Source organism: Theropithecus gelada, chromosome 2 (assembly GCF_003255815.1).
Source record: "Theropithecus gelada isolate Dixy chromosome 2, Tgel_1.0, whole genome shotgun sequence".
Taxonomy (NCBI): domain Eukaryota; kingdom Metazoa; phylum Chordata; class Mammalia; order Primates; family Cercopithecidae; genus Theropithecus; species Theropithecus gelada.
Genome location: NC_037669.1, coordinates 103,591,166 through 103,608,980, shown reverse-complemented (window position 1 = coordinate 103,608,980; position 17,815 = coordinate 103,591,166). Strand labels below are relative to the sequence as shown.

General features: G+C 38.3%; 1 pseudogene; it reads right to left on the bottom strand.

Annotated features, from left to right (window-relative positions):
• Positions 1 to 326: 326 nt before the first annotated feature.
• Positions 327 to 16,943, bottom strand: LOC112619357 (annotated as a pseudogene).
• Between the last annotated feature and the right edge of the window lie 872 nt (positions 16,944 to 17,815).

Genomic DNA, 17,815 nt, shown 5'->3' with positions numbered 1-17,815 from the left:
CAGAATAGTAGTAAAAATGCCTCAGTGATTTAAGTTGAAGGCTGTACATTCGTACATGACTCTTGTACCCAGTATCAGGAATGTACAAATGTCTTTTTATTCAAAAATACAAAATAAAGTATCTGAAGGCATGGACAATGACAGCAGTAAACCATTATATATTTTCTCAACTGAAACCAGCAACTGATGGTTATAACGATTTCTTAAACATCAGCCAGCCTTTTCTTCATTTTCTCCAACTGACTTCTCTGAAGTTATTGGTGAGGAACATTGCCTTGGACTTCCTGTCCCAGTTTATTAATAAAGGTCAAGCACTATTCTAGGAGTTACAACATGCCGCCTCCCATACCACATCCCATTCCACCCATTGCACTCATTCCAGGGTCCTTCTCTTCTTTAGGGATTTCTGTGACTACAACTTCTGCTGTAGTTAACAGAGGCTACACCAGCAGCATCCAGTAAAGCAGTTCTCACAGCCTTTGTTGGGTCAATAATTCCTTTTCCCACCATATTCACAAAATCTCTGACCATAGCATCACAACCAACTTCTGAGGAACGTTGCATAATTTTCTCAACTATCAGAGATCCTTCAACACCTGCATTCTTAGCAATGGTCATTGCTGGAATTTTGAGTGTTATTTTAATTGTTTACATACAAATTTTTTTATCTTCATGAGCTGGAGTCAATGAGTCCGAGGCTGGAATGCTCCAAACCAGGATACAACCCCCTCCCAAAACAATGTCTTCTTCAACAGCAGCTCTTACAGCATTAAGGGCATCTGTAACTCTGTCTTTCTTTTCATTAGCTTCAACATCACTTGTCCCACCAACATTTAGCATAGCTACTCCATCTGAAAATATTGCCAGTCATTCAGTTTTTCCTTTTCATATTCACTAGTTGTGACATTTAACTGCTCGATGATTTCTTGAATACGTTTTTCAATTTGAGCCTTGTCACCTTTTCCTTTTAAGAGTATGGCATCATCTTTGGTCACAATGACCTCTCCAAATTTTCCTAAGTCATGAGGATGAACATCGTCAAGATTTAGCATCAACCCCTCTTCTCCAAACACTGCACCAACAGTAGCAATAGCCATATCTTTGAGCTGGTTCTTTGTCACCAAACCCTGGAGCCTTGACTGCCACAACCTGAAAACCAATCTTTAGGCTGTTCAAGACAAGTGTACTTACAGCTTCTCCACCAACATCTTCAGTGATTATGACCAAAGGTTTATGGTGAGCATTGGCAGTTTTAAGAGCAGGTACAATGGACTGGACACTAGAAATTTTCTTTTCACTCAACAGAACATATGCCTCCTGGAATTCACATTTCTGACCTTTTGATGTATTAATAAAGTATGGAGAAATATAGCTTTGATCAAACTTGAAACTTTCAATAATTTCTAATTCATCATTCGGTGTTTTCCCATCCTTTACTGTGATGACACCCTTTCTTCCCATCTTTTTCACTGCATCAGAGATGATATGGCCAATTTCTTTGTCTCCACTTGCAGAAATTGCAGCAGCCTGCACAATTTCTTCAGGGATGGTCACAGGTTTAGACTGCTTTTTAAGTTCAGCAATTACAGTATCAACAGCTAATATCACACCTCTCCTGATTTCCACTGGATTAACACCTTTGCTAATCTTCTCAAAGCCTTCCTTGACAATAGAGCATGCCAGTACAGCAGCAGTGGTAGTGCCATCCCCAGCCTCTTCATTTGTGTTTTTGGCAACATCTTGTACAAGTTTAGCCCCAATATTTTTATGTTTATTCTTTAAGTCAATTGACTTAGAAACAGTCACACCATCTTTTTTTACTCTGGGACTTCCCCAGCTCTGCTCAATAATCACTGTTCTTCCCTTTGGCCCCATTGTAATGGCTACAGCATCGGCTAAAAGGTCTATACCTTGAAGCATTAAGGCTCGGGCATCTGCACTGAATTTTACATCTTTGTCATAAGCCCGAGTGAGATGACAAGCCAATACCCTGGACACTGGTCTCATCTAAAGACTGTGGGGAACCAAAGCATTTCTGTGGGGTGGCAGCAAGGTGTGCCCGCAGCACCGCGAGGCAGGTCGGCGGCTGCAAGTGAGGCCTTATTTATTTATTTATTTATTTCAGACTTAGTTTCGCTCTTGTTGCCCAACCTGGAGTCCACATGGTATGATCTCGGCTCACTGCAACCTCCACCTCCCAGGTTCAAGCGATTCTCCTGCCTCAGCCTCCTGAGTAGCTGGGACTACAGGTGCATGCCACCACTCCTAGCTAAGTAGCCATCTTTCTTATTTTGGCCAATGGGACGTTATTGAACATAATGTGAACGGGGGTTGAAAAGTTTTTCCATGGTTTGGTTTGCCCAGATGGGCTTCTACCAATAGCCTAGATAGCTGCTGATCCAAGATAAATGTGGAGAAATATGACGCAGACCTAAACTTCAACGGATAGCTAAGTTCAGCCAACCTGCAGCCTGAAGCAGACCTGTAGGAAGGAGACAAAAAGAAATGCCAATTGTTGTAAGTTACTGAGTTTTGGGCTGGTTTGTTACTCAAGATTATTGCAGCAAAAGTTAGCTAACATGATAATTGATGATGATTGGAGCCCCAGCATCTTACTTAGGTCATATGGTGGCCTTAAAAGTGGAAGTCAAGCCCTAAGGATCACAGAGCAGAAACATAGAATAACCCATAGTCCCTTAACATCATGAAGCTACCACACCACCCCAAAGCATTCAATTTGCGCTTCCTTTTTAAGAGAGAATAAATCACTATATGTTCGAGTTGCTATAGTAGGAGTCATCCCTTGTTATTACCTGTCAAATGATGATTTGTATGGATTCACTCAAAAAAGAAAACACTTTTTTTCATATTAAGAGAAACATTGAACACACGCAGTATCAACATTTAAATGTAAAATAGAAGAGAGAAAAGAATCATCATGCTTACAGTAAGCCACTTAACTAGGAACTCATTTAGCATAGCTAAAAAGAATGGAACAATAGTCATTATGGTCTAGCCAAGGTGTCAGGACTATTTTGGTTGCAGATGAGCAAAACTCAAGCAGCTTATTTTAAGTGGCAGGGAGCACAGGGCATTTTAAGGATATCTGAAGAAATGTCAAATACATCCAAGAGCTGACTGGTGACCACTTCAGGACCTTACTCTCAAATGTCTCCCACAATAGCTGTTTCAGAATCCAGTTTCTCCAAGGAGAGAATGTAGTTGGCCTAGCCTATTCACTCTAACCAGGCCACTTAAATCATTGGCCAGCACTGGATTGGCTGCTTTGGGATGGGTGTTCATCCCTGGTCCAAACAATCGTGGCTCCGTGGGAAAGAAGATAGAGGAAGAAGCATTGAATGACAGTCATTCTGAAGCTGTGCATGGGACATTTTAAGCCAGGAGGGGAAGTTACATATGGCAGGCAAATTGACTGGCATATCCAGGACACCTGGTAAGCTTTGTTGAGGAAAGAAAGAAAACATTTCCAGGAATTCAAGCCTGAGTAGGATACCATTGTGTTTGTAGGAGTGGTTGGAGGATGGAGCTAGACAACAGGCATGATGGAGCCTCTAAGAAAAATTTCCCTATCTCATGACATCACCTAGGATGACTCCAGATTGAAAGATTTCAAGAAAAGAGAAAAATTCTGAGTTTTCTATAAATTGATATTCTAACAGATTTGCAATGTGTTTCTTCAGTCTTGTCATCATGTTGATAGAATATTTTTATGTGTCTCCCCACCCCAAGATGTCACCATCTCTTTTCTTCCCTCCCCAGGTAAACTTCTTGAGAGATTACTTTGTATTCCCCATCTATACTCCCTCACCTCTGTTGAGTTCCTCAGACCAGCTACAATGTGACTAATTTCCCTGTCTCTCCACATTGCTGCTTTAACTGGATTGCTAAACACCGCTCATCTGCCAAACTCAGTAAACGCAATTCAGTCTTATTTTATTTCATCTCACTGCAGCAGTGACCAGTCCTGAAACTCTCTCCTGTCCTGATCTTTATAGGACCAGTCACTTTTGATTCTACCCGTTTTTCTCAAGGCAGGCATTTTTCCTGCTTTATGGGTCTTCCTTCATTCACTCCTTAAATGTTACCTCTCAGTTTTATTCTTGACTTTGCTACACTCAACCTGGGCGATCTTATCTAATCCCTCAGCTGTAAATTCAGAGGGATCTCATCTCATCTCTCCCAAATCCAATTCAGCTGCCTACTAGAAAGTTCCAATAGGTATCTCATAGGTACCCCTTACAACACAGCCGAAACAAAACTCATCATCTTTCCCCCCATATCTGTCCCTCCTACTGGATTCTCAGTCTTATATAACTTAGTTTTCCAAGCCACAAATCCAGGAATTACTGTCAACCCCACATTCAGTCACCAAATCCTTTGTTCTCTCCTCTTTCTTCCTACCTCCCCCCATTGCCTTATTGAAACTCCCATTGCATCCCTCTAGACCACCCCAAGCATCTCCTATCTTATACTGCTGCATCTTCTGCATCCTTTCTTCCAGATTATCAGCCCTACTAGAGTCAGGGAACTCTTTCTCCATACTGATCTATATAATTACATAATTTCCCTGTTTAAAAATCCTCCAGTGGTCTTATGTCTCCTGAGAGTTAAAAACTAGACCCCTTAGTAAGATCTTCAAGGCTTTTCAACCTCGAGTCCTATCTACCACTCAACCTTCATCTCCTACCATTTTCCCACAGATACTCTGGGCTCCAGCTTGATCTTGGCCACTATCTCCTCCATACACTGCTCCATACTCTGCCACTGGGCAACCCTCTCTCAAACATTCCTTCCTCTTAGTAAGTAAACTGCCAAGCCATGATTCAAGCTCATGATGTTCACCATTAACGATTCTGTCCCCCCTGCCCCACCACCACCAGCGGAAGGATGGGAAAATAGCGTGGGCCAATGTGCTTAAAATGTCTACATCATGGCCAATCTGATCTCTCCCCAATGCTGACAACTGACCCAGACAGTGGTGCATTCTCTCCAGCTGTGATTCTTACCTACTTGCAGTCAGCCAAAATGTCTCAGTCTGGTTTGGCAGACTCTTCATGTTTGACCTGAGTTTACTCTAGTGAAACGTTGCGAAAGGAAAAAGTCGAATCTCCTACCTGAGATAAAATGTGAGGTTTCCTGTGGATATTAGTGATGCATGTAATCTCTCTTCTTACTTTTTTCAGATAACTGTGTGTCAGCCTGTGTGTAGATGTGGTTTATGGAATATATCTAAAAATGTTACCACTTTTCCTGGATGCAAGCTCCTGCTTTTAAACAAATCAGTTTATCTCCAGTGTCTGGTAAAGTTGCCATCTGGACCCTCCTGATGCCCACAAATATGGCACTCCATGCTGCAAAAGCAAGAGGCAGATAATTGTTTCTGTATTATAGCAATAAAAACAAAATCCTTTGCAAAACTACTGATCAATTTTCAAATGCAGAATAGTAATAAGAGGAAAGCCTGAAATATTCTGAAGTCCTTAAGTACAGTAATAAATTCAAGGAAAGATTTCAAGTATCATAGGATACTATAACACTTTAAAAACTGCATAAGCATTTCTCAAAACACTTCCTATACTTAGACATACTAGTTAGAAAACTGAACTGGACTGAAACATGAAAAAGCTAGACCATAGTATAACAATATATGTGATCTCTATTAAATTACCAAGCCTGCCTTCAAAACAAAAAAAAAAAAAAGAAGAGGGGCAGGTATGGTAGTTGTCACCTGAAATCCTAGTGCTTTGAAAGGCCAAGGCAGGAGGATCACTTGAGGAGTTTGAGGCTACAGTGAGCTGTGATCCTGCCTGGGCAACAGAGGCTGTCTCTAAAACAAAACACAAAACAAAGAAGAGATAATAAGTAAACAATAAGAATAAGGCATGTGTGCATACAAAGTTAGAGTCATGCGTATGTACATGCCCATTTTCAAAATATATATGGTATGGTTCATGCCCATATATGGGACACACTGAAACTGCAAGTGCTATGAAGAAATGTTTATCTTATGGGCTGAAATTATCTTATATAAAAATTCAAAATAAATTTATCTATGATTCAGTTGGCCTTGGACAAATTCTTTCTGTTCATCTTAATGTCAAAGGACTGGAAGTCACCTCAGATATGGGTGGTGTTCTCAATAGCAGAGAGAAAGTGAACAGAGCTTTCCTAGTTCTTAAATTTAGCTTAAGGACTTGCTGCTCTAGGGCAGGGGTCTGTAAACTATATGACCCTTGCAGCCAAATCTGGCTCACTGACAATTTTAAGAAGTAAGGTTTTATTGGAATACAGTGCTCCTTAGTTACTGGAATGCCTTTGCTCCTTCTACCACACCTCGCTGCCTGATCAGTTATTTATTTATTCATCAAATAAATAATTATTGAGGGCTTCAGGAGCATCTTTTATGTTCTAGATGCTATGCCAGGCACCAAGGACACAAAGATCATTACAAATAATGAACAGTGACTGACAGTAGGGTAAGATCAATTTTTTTTTGAGACAGGGTCTCACTCTGTCACCCAGGCTGATAGCTCACTGCAACCTCGACCTTCTGGGCTCAAGCAATCCTTCCGCTTCAGCCTCCCAAGTAGCTGGTAGTACAGGTGCACAACACCGCACATAGCTAATTTTTGTATTTTTTGTAGATCTAGGGTTCCATCACGCTGCCCAGGCTGATCTTGGAATTCCTAGGCTCAAGCAATCTGCCTGCCTCGGCCTCCCAAAGTGCTGGGATTACAGGCATGGGCCACCATGCCCAGTCAGATAGATTTTAAATAAGATTGATGTGACCCCCACCCCAGAAACCCTTACCCACAATCTAATTAAAAAATTAAGAATAGGTTGGGCACGGTGGCTCATGCCTGTAATCCCAGAACTTTGGGAGGCCGAGGCGGGCAGATCACGAGGTCAAGAGATAGAGACCATTCTGGCTAACATGGTGAAACCCCATCTCTACTTAAAATATGGCCTTGGTGGTGTGCGCCTGTAATCCCAGCTACTCAGGAGGCTGAGGCAGGAGGATTACTTGAACCCAGGAGGCAGAGGTTGCAGTGAGCCAAGATCGTGCCACTGCAATCCAGCCTGATGACAGACCAAGACTCTGTCTCAAAAAAAAAAAAAATTAAGAATAACAGTATCTTTATGAAAGATTGTTCTATGATTTTATTTTTCTAAAAGATGTAGTGTTGATTAATTAGACTATAAACTTAAAGTACATGTGTGATATATAGAATGTTGATATGATATCAGAGAAGTTACCTGGCTCATAAAATTTAAGGCAATTTCTCAAGCCAATTTAGTTTTTAACTTTATTATGTTTTTAAATTCTGTTAGCCACCATACGAGACATAATTCCGGCGTCACATTGGCATGAAACCCACAGATTGTGATTAGTCACACTCAGTCACTATGCTATAGCCTCTAACTTGGATGTTATGACTTTTTAATATAATCTTGGGTAATCTTTTTTGCCTAAGTTTTAAAAATTGGTAATTTACCATCTTGACAGAGCATCTCAAATTTCCAACAGAGCTCTGTTCATTTAAGGGATGATTATATTATTATTTCTACTAAATTTTCACAGTCACATGAAGTCTCTTCTAGAAACCTAAAAGTAGTAAAGAAAATAGTATTATAAACGTTGCAACTCTAAATAATGTTTTAAATGTACATAGTGAAGAAGATTCCAGTAGAAGTAGTAAATGTTAATCTGTCTGTGCCAGAACAAGTGAATAATGCTAGAACTAATGTGTGATTTCACATAGTTATAAGATTTTTGGTTTTGTTTATTTTTTTTAAGCCAATTGGAAGTTCAACAGATAAGATATAAAATCTGACAATCCCTGGATCAGCAATCTACTAACCCTGATCCTCAGGAGCTGTCTATCTTGAAACTGTGTCAAAAACTGGCAGGAAATCACCTATACTTTTTGTCATTTTTCAAACTACGCACATTGACACAGCCATAGTTATAGACAATCCAGTGACTTCCCCAACCCCCAGAATAAAGCATTGTTCCAGCATAAAACTGATAAATTAATAATTAATGGACAAAAAAAGACTAAAGCAATGGGTGCATCACTCCAAGTTACACTCCTCACAGCAAAAACAGAAGAAAATATCCCATAAAACCAGTCACAACCATCATGAAAGAGTCACGCCTGGAAAGAAAGCAGAAAATGCTATTGACAAAAGTCCCCTATGACTTCCAATGACAATACGGAAAGCCACATAAAATCAGCGGAATACAACAGGAAAGAGCAATCTGTATTATAAGTGTGTGTGATAGAAGTGACTTCATCTTAGATTTGAACCAAGTATTGCAAAATATAATCCTATACTTGACATGTATGTCACATGTATAAGGGAGAAGTGCTGAATGCCTTTGGGCTCCACAAGAAAAGATTGGGGTGTTGCGTTGTAAACTGGAAAACAAGCGTTAAGGTCAGGGCTGATGGAACATCAGCCACACAAGAAGCAAAAAAGAATGTTCCTATACAGTTAAGAATCTGCTCCTGCAGGCCAACCCATATACAGCTTTAGTGACAGAGAACAGTCAGTGGTCAAAAACATGACCTCTTGGCCGTAGTATGATATCAAAGGAGACAGTGAAAATCCTGGATCAAATCACAGCAGGTGTCTGCCTTCTCAGTTGCTCCAAGAAGAAATGGTCAACAAGAACAACTCTGGTTTCCGCACATTCAAGTATGATTACAGTCAGAAGTGTGTTTACATAAACTATGGAGACAAAGACGAGCTTATAAAAATGGTGTTTCCTTGCCATAAGAGAAGACTTCTTTTATGATTCCAAGTGGCAAGTGTCAGTGATATATTCAGTATCTTAGAGAGGCTAAGCTTTTAACTTCAGGGCTAAAATATCACAGTTGTAAATATCAAATATAAGTTATCAGAATTTCATAAGGAGGTTGAGCTGTGGTACAAATGAATCTATCACTGAGTAGAATTTTTTAACACTTTATTTTCTCCATCACAAAAAGAAGTCAATATCATATTAATGGGCACATTTAAAAGTCACATTCAAACATTGTACCAGACTGTGAAGAAATTCTTTCCCAGGCCAAATTAATCAAGTACAGAATAAGGGAAGCAAGTGGTATTCTCTTCCAAAATCAAACATTAACCCTTCTGAACTCTGAGTGCAATGTAACTGTCGACCTAACAGACTTTGCGTGAGTGTGGTCTTCAGCAAGAAATTGCTCCATAACTTCTATGTGATAGTGCAACTCCAATATCCAAACCAACTAGCGGAGCTAGATCCTGGAGCTGTGTCCTGAGTGCCTAAAAGGAGTAGGAAGAAAACGGCTGGTCAGACAGCCTGATCTGTTGCTCAAGCTGACAGATATAGATAGCTTAGAAAACAAAAAACAAAAAAAGTATACTCCTTTCCCTCTTGGTGCTGATCTATTTTATTTATTATCAGTCTTGATTTTAATATCATGCTTTGTAATATTTAAAAATTGTGGTTATTTAACCTAAAGTTGGTAAATCGCTTGGTCCAAATCCCCATGAGTGGTTTAAATTGAAAAGCAATAAATTCCTGAATAAGCATGTTAAAAAGAAAAACAACTGAAGCACAGCTCTTTTTGCAATCTGCGAGCAAGGCAGTCATGGCTCCATCTTAATATCCATTGTCGTTTGTATGAGTCCTTGTCTTTGTCTTTTACACTTGCATAGAATCTTCCTAGTTTGAAATTTCAAGAATTCTGCAAGTCTTGCATGAAATTTAGACCATCCCACTTACACTGAGAGTGGGTGGAGAACATGAGACCCAGGGAAATGAAACAGCCTCTTCTGTGTCAGAGAAGAGAATAAGGAAGAAAAAAAAAAGTCCTAACTTTTTTCTGGTTCACTTTTAGTAATGTTGTTTTTTACAGTATTTTAGCAATAAGAAAATGTAGACAAATCCCCCTCGAATTATACTTAAGTCAGAGAAGGTAGCAAATGCAGATTTTAAAGGGCTATTTTCAGGAAAGCATTTAAGAAGCACAATTATCTAACAAGCAAAACTGATAATTATGTAATTCCACAGCATTTGGCAAGATGATAACTTTTGTTTTAAAGAATGGGTAGGATTTACTTTATGCCTTTGTGCATACAGAACTTTGTGTCCCAGATCTCTAGAGATCTCTAGTGCAGAACAACAAGGTTATCATCAGTCAAACGTCTTGCAGAGATAGACACTATTTATCTGTGTCTTTAGGAAAACAGAAGTTGAAGAGTGCAAAGTGAAATTGCTGGTAATGAAAATAGTCAAGATATAGTTTAAAGAATATTTTCTCTGACAAATGAAAGCAAATGACACACAATCAGTGACAGAAGACTTGGTTCCCAGAAGAATGGTACCTCCTACACCTTGAATTTTAAGAAGGTATCACCTTGGTTCTTAGACAGAACCTCAATTATACAGCATCTATTATGTGCTAAGCTCTGTGTTGCTAGCTTTATTAGAGTTGTCTTAGTTACTCTGATCTTTGTGTGGAAATTGTTATGCCCACTTCAAAAATGAATCAGATGAAGTGAGTCCCCCAAAGCACGCAGCTAATAACAAAGGTAGGTCTGTTTGACACCAAAGTCTATGTTCATTTACTACACCATACAGTTGCAGGCTGGAACGCAAGTGTATTCGTTTTTGCTGTGTAATAACCCCAGAACTTAGTGACTTAAAACCAAAACCACTTACTTAGATAATGAGTTGGTGTTAATGATTTAGGCGGGGCTCAGATGGGCAACTCTTCTTGTCATGACTGTTCACTCATGCACCTGCAGTCGGCTGATAGGTTGGCTGGGGGTTGTCTGGTCTAAGATAGCCTTGGCTGGCAGACATGCCTCTGCTCCATGCAGTCTCTAGTCATTTAACAGGGGAGCCCAAGCCTGTACACATGGTAGCTGGGCAGTATCCCAAGAAAACAAGCAACAGTATGTAAGACCTTTTGAGATCTAGGCTCTGAATTCACACAACATCCTTTCCATCACATTCCATTGTCCAAAGCAAGTCTCAATTCTAGCTCAGATTTAAGGTAGAAGATACAGACTTCACTTCTTGAAGAGAGAGGAACTGCAAACCACATTGCAATTACCTCTGTGATTTTCTTCCTGAAACCCATGGTCTCTCTTTAACCATGAGAAAGCACCAGAGAAACCCAGTTTGAGAGATATTCTACAAGGCAACTGCCAGTGCTCTTCAAAAGTGTCAAAGTCATGAAAGACAAAGAAAGCCCGAGGAACTATTACAGATTGAAGGGGAAAACCAAGCAGACATGACAAGTAATGTAGCATAAGGTTATGAATTGAATCCTGAAGCAGAAGGACATTGGTAGAAAGACTGGCTAAATCTAAACCAAGTCTATAGTTTTATTAAAAACTAAAGTGCCCTGGTTTGGATAAATTATAAGGTTACTTTACTCATGTCTAACCTGAAAGGAATGCTTTCCACATTACATTTTTAAGCATGATATTTGGTGTAGTTTTAATTGATGACATTTACTGAGGTTAAATAAATTCCTGTCTATTCTTAGTTTGCTAAGAACTTTGCATAATAAATTTATGTTGACTTTTAGTAAATCTTTTTCTGTATCTGCCGGAACAATCATATGGTTTTCATCCCTTGATATGGTAATAATTAACCATATGTCAATGCATGTAATTGGTTTTCTGGAATTAAAACAATCTTATATTCTTAGAGTAACCAAACTGGATTATAATGTATTGTGGTTTTCATGCATTGCTGAATTTGGTTTGATAATATTTTCTTTAGGATGTTTGAATTTCTATTTATGAGTAAGAGTGGTCTATAATTTACCTTACTCATCCTCTCCTTTTAAATTGTTTTTAATATGTTGAGATTTTTATATCAAATTTATGATATCCTGCCTCTTAAAATAAACAAAATTACTACATTTTCTTACATTGTTTGGCACAGTAAATTTAAGATTTAAATTAGTTATTCTTTCTATGTTTTATAAAACTTACCTGTAAAGCCATCTGGGCCTAGTATTTTCTTGGTGGGAAGATTTCGAACACCTGATTCAATTTATCATGTCACTATAAGACTATTCAGCCCAAGCACTTTGGAAGGCTAAGGAGGGCAGATCACTTGAGGTCAGGAGTTCGAGACCAGCCTGACCTACCTGGCAAAACCCCATCTCTACTACAAATACAAAAGTTAGCTGGGCGTGGTGGTGCATGGCTGTAATCCCAGCTACTTGGGGGGCTGAGGCAGGAGAATCACTTGAACTCTGAAGGCATAGGTTGCAGATCAATGCGAGATCACACCACCGCACTCCAGCCTGGGCAACAGAGGGAGACTTTGTCTCAAACAAACAAACAAGCAAACAAAAAACTATTCAGATTCTCTGGTTCTTCTAGAGTTGATTTTCACAAGCTATGTGTCTCCAAGAATTCTCCCGTTCATCTAAATTTAAAATTTTATTGACATAAAGTAATTCATAGTGTCCTTTTAGTTTCTGTTTAATTTCTGCAGCACAATAATCCATTTATTATTGAGAGTTATATTTTTAATATCTCACTGTAATAGTAGATTTGCCTACTTTTCCTTATTGATCTGTCCATTCTGATATGTTATTAGCTGCATACAAGTTTTTTGTTCGTTTGGTTGTTTGTTTTTGAGATGGAGTCTTGCACTGTCACCCTGGCTGGAGTGCAGGGGCATGATCTCGGCTCACTGCAACCTCTGTCTCCCAAGCTCAAGCGATTCTCCTGCCTCAGCCTCCCAAGTAGCTGGAATTATAGGTGCCCACCACCATACCCAGCTAATTTTTTGTATTTTTAGTAGAGACGGAGTTTCACTATGTTGGCCAGGCTGGTCTCAATCTCCTGACCTCGTGATCCACCCACCTCGGCCTCCCAAAGTGCTGGGACTACAGGCGTGAGCCACCGTGCTAGACATAGCTGCATACAAGTTTTAAAGGATTGTTTTCCTAGTGAATTATACATTTTGCCATTGTATAGTGACTCCTTTTATGTGTAATAGTAGTTTTAATTTAAAGTGTATTTTTGCCTGATATTAACACACCTATTACAGCTTTCTTTTGGTCAATATTTGCTTTTTACTATCCTTGACTTTAAATTTCTCTATGTTCCTATGTTTCAAAGTTCATTATAAATATCGGACAACCAGGTTTTGAGATTTGTATTTGATCTGAAAATCTTTTAAACTATAAAATATACTGTGTTTCTTCTTATATTTAAATCTAGTTCCACTTTCTTGTTACCTGTTTTCTACTTGTCCTGTTTAAGTTTTTTTTCCCTCCTCTCTTGCCCTGTTTGGATTGATGTCTTCTTTTTTGCTTTTTCTTATTCCATTTTCTCTGTACTTGTTTGTGAGTTATGTGCTCTATGCTTACAGTTAAAGTTTGTACTTTAGGATTTTCAAGTTATCCTTATAACTTGAATATGCATACATTTTTGACAGCCTAAATTTAATCAATACTTTACCTTTCTCCTGATTAATATAAATAATTTAGACTGCTTTAACTCTGATCACCCGCTTTTGGCCTACATTGTTTTCCAGTATTTTAGTTATAGTCTATTGTCCCTATGATTTAGTCAATATTGTTATTTTACACGGTCACATCTAGATAGATAAATAGATATATGATAGATAGATAGATAGATAGATAGATAGATAGATAGATAGATAGACAGACAGACTAGTATCTTGGTTTACCATTGTTGGGGTTACAGACCTTCTTTCTTTTTTATTTATTTATTTTTTTTACCTTCTTTCTGAAGTACATCCTTTAGGATTTCCTTCAACAAATGTCTTTTAGTAACAAAGTCATCTGCTTTTGTTTTTCAGAAGTGTCATATTTTATTCTCATTCTTGAATAGTAGTTTCACTAGGTAAAATTTTAGGTTGATAGTTTTTCTCCCTCAGCATATTGAATACAAAGATATTAGTATGTCTGTCTTGTGTCTTCTGGCTGCATTGTTGCTACTAAAAAGTCAGCAGTCATACTAACTGCCATTATTTTAAGATAATTTGCTTTCTTTATCTGACTATAAGATCTATTTTTCTTCAATGTTCAGTAGTTTCACTATGATGCATCTAGGCATGAATTTCTTTTTAATTGTCTTGTTTGAGATCCATTGGTGTTCTTAGAGAAGCAAAAGGAAGATGATATCCAGCCAGCATAGTCCTTGCTAAACCATGAGCTCTAAGTCAGGGCCATATCCAACCAAAGACAATTATTATTTCCCGCACATAAATGTTTAATGAGCTGACCCACCTGTAAGCTCTTGGGCTGCATCTGCTCAGTGTCTTCTTCTAATTCATCTTCTTAGAAGGAGGATCTTTTTGTAAACACATTAAGATGTCGTAATGTTCCACACTGCTAGAGGTGAGTATTTATCAATATGTATAGGGCACACAGCAGTGGGTTAGTGGTTTAGATGTCACTTTACCATTCTCTTTGCCATAAAGAATTTGTATGCAAAACTGGGTCTCTTTAGAAAGAAATAAATATGTATTTTTGACTTTCAGTTAAATTTGGCAAAATTAAGCCTTTTCTATCCCACTCTCTCTTCTGAAGCCAAAAAAAAAAAAAAAAAAAAAAAAAAAAGTCAGTAAAATAGCTCTGCCTTTGGTGAAACTAGGAAACAACAAATATCGAAATCCTCAATCTAGAAAGATCAGCTGCCGAATGCAATGAAAGCTGAACCAAATAGAGGGGAGATACTGGAAAATGACTTGTGTCTTTGCAGACCCATAGCAGAAAACAGGGAAATGGCCTGAAAACTAAACCATTATGCCCTTGCTTAGAGCAGAGGGGGCCGGGAACATCCCTGTGCTATACTCTTCATGGAGTGGTTAGGGAGGAAGGGAGCTGACAAGAAGGCTCACAGACAGTTACCTTTGTAGGATCTTTGGGGTCAGTGTGACAGGGTAAAAATTAGCTCTGCAAGTGCTGATATTCAACAGCTAAAATTGAAGGCAAATGCTAAATCTCTATACATAAGTTTCTAAATGAGCCAAGTAGGCCCACTGCTTAGCCCTGGCGGAAGTATTTCCTTAGGGCATGGTAAGGTTTGTGAAAAAATGTTCTAAGCCAGTATCTTCAATCTAAGGTACAGACAGTTTTAGTTCACTTCTCAAATCTCTTAGCCTTGCTCTTCTTTAGCAGGTAGAAACCAGAAAAGAACAGTCTACATTCACAGATGAGCAATAATGAGAAGCAAACCACTTTAGGATCTAGCTTAGGTAATATAGGAGAAAAAGAAGCAGCAGCAGATGAAGAATAGGCATCAGAAGCTCACCATGAATTACAGGGAAATTTTGAACAAATGATTGTCCATCACATCAACCAAATTGAAGAATATATGGTTTTTCTAAAGCAAATACTCAGGGAAGACATGATATAATAGAAAGATGTAAAAAAGAAGCTGGCAAAACTCAGGAGATATGTGAAAGTGGAAACTAAATTTTTTATAAAAGTAAAATCCATATTAGAAGGAGCAAAACCACGAACAGACATTAATGGAAACATAGTTAAGCATGTAGAATTCTGACAGACTTGAGAAAGAAATTAAACCAAAAAATGTTAAAGAGTACTAGAAAAACTATAAATAATAAAAGCCATGCATAGGAAATCCATCATGAAAATAATTTACATCTCTGAAGTGAACTGAGCAAATGAAGCAATAATATCCAGAGATATAATGGAAGAAAACATTCCTATTTTTTAAAAACCTCAAATCTTTAGATTGAAAAAGTTCAGAAAGACTTATACTGAGCCATATCTTGTTAAAGTTACTGGCCCTGAAATGTAAAGAAAGAATGGACATATGAAAGAAAATTAAATGACTCATAATAAAGGGAAGCAAATCAGATAACACTTTCCCACTGCAACATTCAAAGCTTGAGAAAGTGGAACAAAACTTCCAAAGTCTTCAGAGAAAGAAGACATGACTACTTGACAATGTTCAGTCCCAATGATATTTACGCATATAGGCAATGAGATTTTCATTTTCAAACATGCAGGATCTCAAGAAATATATTAATAGTATCTATGAGCCCTTCTTGGTGAATCTACATGGTGATAAATCCAACAACAGGACGTGAATGGAAGACTCGTAATAAAAAGATTGATAGAAAACATTGAAACAATTTCAATACAAAGCCAAGGCTAGATAGTCATCCAAAATGTAGACTCCAAAGAATAATTGCCAAAGAGAATGTAAACATTATAAACAATGCATATACTTAATCTGTCTCAGTAATTGGTTTCCATAGACATGGAAATAACACATCTTTGGATCTCACTGTTTAGATGTTTTTTGCTTTGAGTATGTGAGTATGTAATCCCTGTTTTTTAAATCAAAGTATATATCTTTTTGTTGTTGTTGCTGTATATGGAAATACTACTTACTTGTTTCTTTCTTATTTTACTGTGAGCCTAGACTTAAGGAAACTGTTCACAAGAAATCAGAGATATTATTTGTGAGTTTACTCTTTACCTAGCAGTAGTAGAATTTCCAATCTAAATGCAGAGAAAAATAAGTGAATCAGGTTAAAGTTCACACCTAGCTTACTGACTTAAAGGAAAGTTCTAAATGCAATGCCTGGAACCTAAAAAAAATGACACTGGAATGCAAAACGTAGGAGGAATAAATTTAATTTAAGACTTAAGAGTTCTCACATAATTCACCAAATTTCACAGTCCAGTTGGTAATGATCTGAAGGTAAAGCCAGCCTCAGTCATGATTCTTATTTGAGGAGTCCTTCACAGAGCAAGTTCCCAGATCTTAGCTCATTTCATCCTCAAAACAAACATGTAAAGCGGAGATGTTATTATCACCATTTTACATGTTTAAAAAAAATCAGACACTCCAAGTGGTTCAGTGACTTACCCAAGATTATTCAGCTAAATCAGTCACAATGGCTATGAGAAGTTGAGTGGGAATTTGAGGTTTCAAGACAAACTTTCAGCCCTCAGCTGAATAATACTGGTTAAATTCCAAGCAAATGTCATCAAATGAAATTTGGTTATCTTTGCATCTGAGAAATTGTTAGAGGAAAAACATCTGGATCAGACAGGAAATTCCAATAAAATCCCAAGAGTGTAAGTGTGGGAGTTTATTGCAAACTTCCCAATTCTCAATGAAATTTTTCTTCTTTAAGTGTGTTAGAGACAGAGTCAGTGCATCATGAGAATGGCCCACAGGAAATCAGCTCAATGGAAAAAAATGTGTTCCAGAGACATAAAATTGATGCTGCTCTGTTAATAGACACCAATGACTCTTGTGAGACCTAAATTATGGAACATTCAACATGATTCAGGGACATTCTTGGGACCAACTAATGAGACTCCCAAGATACCTGCTTTCTGCTCAGCCTACACCACCCAGAGGAAGCTGGCTAATGTGAGTGAGAGGTGCTGAAGTAGGCCAGGGTAACAAGGAGCTCCCTTCAAAAAATGAACTCAGGAAGGAATTCATAGATATGGCTGCTGTGCCACGGCCTCCATCCCAATATGGACTCTGTGGACAAGAGCACCAGAATTACAGTTGATGCCCACCATGCTGATCTAGAGATGAAGGCCCAAGATCGCTTAGGTTCCTACTTCCCTTGTTGAAAGCCAGAAATAGGGCTTTCTGCCCTGGTTAAGAACTTGCTTTATGCCATTAAAATAGGAAACAGTAATTTTTGGCTTATTTAAAAAAATAAAAATTGTTAAAGAAATTGATGGCCACTCATGGCCATAAACTTCTTGAGCATTGGCCGGGAATTAGGCTGTAGCTCTCCTCTCCCTGGTTG